This window comes from Monopterus albus, unplaced genomic scaffold (assembly GCF_001952655.1).
Source record: "Monopterus albus unplaced genomic scaffold, M_albus_1.0 scaffold196.1, whole genome shotgun sequence".
Lineage (NCBI taxonomy): Eukaryota > Metazoa > Chordata > Actinopteri > Synbranchiformes > Synbranchidae > Monopterus > Monopterus albus.
The window spans coordinates 130869-135381 of NW_018128076.1; the positions used below are offsets into that span (position 1 = coordinate 130869).

The following is a 4513-nucleotide window of genomic DNA, read 5'->3' on the forward strand; positions in this document are numbered from 1 at the left end:
TGTGATGTGTTGTGATGCTTTTTAAAAAAATAATATTTGAGGCTATGTAATAACTTAAATAACATAAAAATAACATTTTCACTTGTGCACTTACCCTTTATGACTTCATATAAAAGCAGGTCTTCAAACCTTTTCTTCCTTTTTCAGCCTTTCAGGCTATAGCCTGCCCAAAGGGCATTGGTGCCAATTTTGCGCATTATTCTACGGACCAAGTCCCCAGTACTTCATCCACCCAAAAGGCTCAGGTAGTTCACCTAATAGATATAAAATAAGTTTACTGTAACCTAATGCAAATTCACATTTTTTTTGGCCCATTAGATGTTAATGTCAAAATATGGAATGGAAAAACATTAAAATAATATTTTGGAAACAGACGGACTTCCATCACCACTGCATTAATTTAAAAAAACCTTTGTATGTGAAAACCTGGCAATACAGCTTTGAGATTTTTGATTATGAAACCTTTATTTACATACCATTTTATTTCTGTAGTTCTGGTCCCTCAGCTTCGCTGAAGCTTCTTCCAGTTGTATCAGTAGTGTTCCAAAGTCCCCCAAGATCTCAGGGTCCTGAGATGTAATGCCATGGCTTATTGCAAAATTAATGACCTCAAGATGCTGCTCAATTTTGTCCAGTTTCATTAGGATTGACCTGACATATCTTGTCAGGCTTGAATCCTCTGTAATAGAAGATATAATTTCACATTAATAGCATGCCGAAATGCTGAAAATTTTGTCACTGTCCGATTCAGTAAAGAAACAGTCAGATCTGCTTTATTTTAGCTGTCACAGATCATTTAAAATACGTTAATATTAGTGGCAATGCAGCACCTCGGGATTGATTCAGGACATCTCTAAATACAATACACATAAAACACTAAGAGTTGCACTATGCTTAGCTTGACTTTTAAAATTCAGACTTACCCTGGTCAATGCTTGCTGTTGGTGTCCTTGGGGACATTGCCAAATTCACACTTGGTGATGGTGAACCTTTATTTCAAAGAAGGATACATTTTTATTTACTGTTAACTGAGACCACTAAGGACAATAATCAGTTTATACATTTATACAAAAAAGCCCACAACTCAATCATGAGCACCTACTCGGACTGGCTGGACAAGCAAGAGGAGAGGGGTGAAGAGGGCTGCTCATACATCTGGTTTCCACTAGTTCTGGAGGTGGGAATTGCAAATTTTTTAATAATTTAAAAAGAATGCAAATATAATAATTTTACACATGATGTGCCCTATTGAACTCCAAAGCTTATAAAGGAACAAACCGTTTATGCACTGTTTCTGCTGTTAAAATTTCTCAGTGGTGCCCCACCACACAAACATCTTTGCTGCTGCAGCAAAGAAAGGAAAAATCTACTAAAACTAATCAATCATTTAATCAAGAACCTCAGTAACTTACCTGGAAAGTTAATAAAACAACAGGTCGAGAATACATCAGTGTAATGTAATAAAATACCAAAACACCACAAACTACAGCTTCCACTACATTGTTGTTATGGACATAGGTCATCACAGTGGGGTGCTTGACTGTGTTGGTTTGAGAAGGCGTACCTAGTGAATATAATCATGATATCCAGTCTGTAGTACATACAAAAGAAAAACAAAAATTACTGAGAGGCAAGTATCATTAATGTGATCAAACAGACTCACCAGAGTTATCTTCAGCTCTTGCCCTAAATGGCACTGCTGACGGGGTGTGTTCCAACACGGATGATGTCAGATCTACCGTCATTTGTATATTCAAAAAACTGTATAGGTGACTATAAAATAAAAAAAATAAAGTTAATGGTTTATAGTATATCTGACAGATGACCAGCTGTATTTCTCAGTGCAGTTATGATGTTATACTGTAAGTAACTGAAATCACAGCAGGCAGAACATAAAAGGTTTTAATGTTCAAACAAGAACAAATTCTACAGTATTTACTCACACTGAGGTTTCTTAGGAAGTTGGTGGACTGATGTTGAAATCCTGTCCGTATGCTGGTTTTGCAACATGTGCTTCCTCATTTTCGTCTGCATCTATAAAGATATAGGAATAGGACATAGGAATAAATTGTTTCAGATCTGCCTTACCACTTAGAGCCTATAAATTCATTTGGTTATTTGTTCCTCCTCTACAGACCAGAGTCTACATATTGCGCTGGAGTTCTTTTCCTTCTTCTGACAAAGAGCATATATTTGTAGTTTTCTGGAAATCAAACAAAAACTAAGTAGATAAGATAAGCCGGACAAAATATACAAGCTTCTGATTGACTGAACACACCTGATCCAGGTAATAAGAAGTGGGTATAGCAGGAATAGTTGGAAACTAGGGCAGAGGTGCCCACCTGTTGGATACTATGCCTGGATTGTGCCAGTGTTGCGTTGTATAGTCCATGATAAATCAATCAAAATGTATTTTACACTACCTGCATATGTCAGGACCACAGCCGGATGTCCTGTGCAGTGCTCCTCATCAGGTAAGTCTTGTCTTTCCACTCTCATTGTCACATTTTTTTTGGGCCAATAGCAAAAAAGACCCTGTGGTAAATTAAAACAAAAAAACACCAACAAAATGGTAATGTCAAATGGTTAACAATCACTGTGGTCAACTTTAGTAAAAATATATAACCTCTGTGCACTACACAGAGTAGGGAGCACTGCAGAGGAAAAGAGAAAGAGATGGCTGCAGCTGACTCCAGTAGGGCATAAACAAATACAATCTAAAAAGAGACATAGAACTGTCTCACCCATACACAGATGTAAAAAGCTTTAAAATATTAATTACTGAGCATGAACATGCTGTAAAAGGAAATACCTCATGAGTTTGTTTGAGCCATGTCGATGGCACGACATCCACAGTATTTTCCTGCACAAATATAATGACTGCAAAGTTGTTGAGAGAGCTCTGAAAAAAAAAAAAATTACAACTTCCTGGCCATTATCCAGCTGAACATTTCATACAGCAGGGCTCCAGACTGCAAACATTTACATCATTTTACAGTAGCATATTATCACATCACCATTGCAAACCAGATCTAACACCACCATCTGTAACCAAACAAATATGCTAAAATGCTATAGCAAGAGCCACAAAGACAATCTCAAAGCCAAGAAACAAATTCAACTTTCCAATTTGAAGTCAAATCATTCTCAAAAAGACCCTACCAGGTTAGAATTCATGACTCACTGCTGCCGCCTAAAAGACAGAAACAGGAAACAAAAACATTAGTAATTAAACGGGTACCATGATAAACACTGGATAAATGCCAAGATCAATAGTCGATGGGAAAATGCAATAAACAAGTGAGTACATATTGCTACAGATTTGTGCTACAGTGTTAGTTTTTATATTGTGTAAGATAGTTTCCCGTTAGTATTCGCGGATACGACGCACTAGCAAGCACTCTACCCCGTGACCACGGCATGCGCAACCCTTGCTCCACTTCTTAGATGTTTTTTAATATTTAAAAATTCTCCATGACCACTTAAGCACCCCAAATGATGCTTTTAATACAACAAACAGCACAAAATATATTTACATAATGTGACCCAGAGGGTGCCGGTGTTGTTATCCCAAAAAAATAATCATTCCGAGTGTGGGGGCGCTACTGGAAACAAAACTCGGCGGGGGAACAGCTGCAATGACAGAATAAAAAATTATAAACGTTAAGGAAAACAGTGTCAGTCGTAGTGTTATTTAAGAAACATGATTTGTTATCTTCCAAACGCTTGTGACATTAAAGTTATAGTACAAAAGGGGTACCTAGAGCATGCACGATAGACGGGCAGTAAATTTGAAAAATGGCCGAAGGTAGTGATGTGTCGGTCACGAACGAAATGTTTTTTTTTAATTCCAATCTTCACTAAAGACTAGCTAAAACTGTTACCTGGATGCAGCTGTATTCTTTTTGTTTTACACATTTTCGTTTATATTTTGCTCTTTTTAGTGAGCCGAGCCAACCGGCTCTCTTAAAAGAGCCGGAATTCCCTTCACTAGCTGAAGGTCAATGCAACAGATAGGGAGCTCTTTTCTTTAGCGGTCATTGCCAAATTGTTGCACCCTGACTTGTTTCACGTAGTGCACTTACATTGTACGTTTATGGCAACGGTTCACCCGAGTGTCCAAGACATATGGCCGGAGGTCAGACTTTCTGACACCCCCAGCAATAACACTCTATCTGCAAAGCGTCGCGCCCAATGTGGGGGTCGAACCCACAACCCTGAGATTAAGAGTCTCATGCTCTACCGACTGAGCTAACCGGGCACTTACAGAACAGACTTATCTAAATGAGTTAAAATCTGGCTATTTAGACCAGTCCACAAGTCTAGTTGTCAGTTCATGTGCTCCTGCCTCTTTCACAGATGAGGAAGAGGGCCATTTTTGTGATGTTTCAGTGCCAGCAATGTCTCATGGAAGTGATTCCAGCTGGGATGACACAGTGCATGATTTCTCATCACAATGTACGCAGAGAGGGCGAGGGAACATCCATGATTGTTTTGACATTCCCTCACACCA

General features: G+C 38.5%; 1 long non-coding RNA gene and 1 other non-coding gene across 2 annotated transcripts; both read right to left on the bottom strand.

The window, feature by feature from the left end:
• Positions 1 to 536: 536 nt before the first annotated feature.
• Positions 537 to 2021, bottom strand: LOC109970367 (uncharacterized). The gene is made up of 5 exons (XR_002276406.1): positions 1944 to 2021; positions 1664 to 1773; positions 1103 to 1171; positions 924 to 989; positions 537 to 679 (listed from the first exon to the last, which is right to left on the bottom strand). It is a non-coding gene; the product is annotated as an uncharacterized LOC109970367 (long non-coding RNA).
• A 2167-nt stretch (positions 2022 to 4188) lies between these two features.
• trnak-cuu (transfer RNA lysine (anticodon CUU)) lies at positions 4189 to 4261 on the bottom strand. The gene has a single exon. It is a non-coding gene; the product is annotated as a tRNA-Lys (tRNA).
• Between the last annotated feature and the right edge of the window lie 252 nt (positions 4262 to 4513).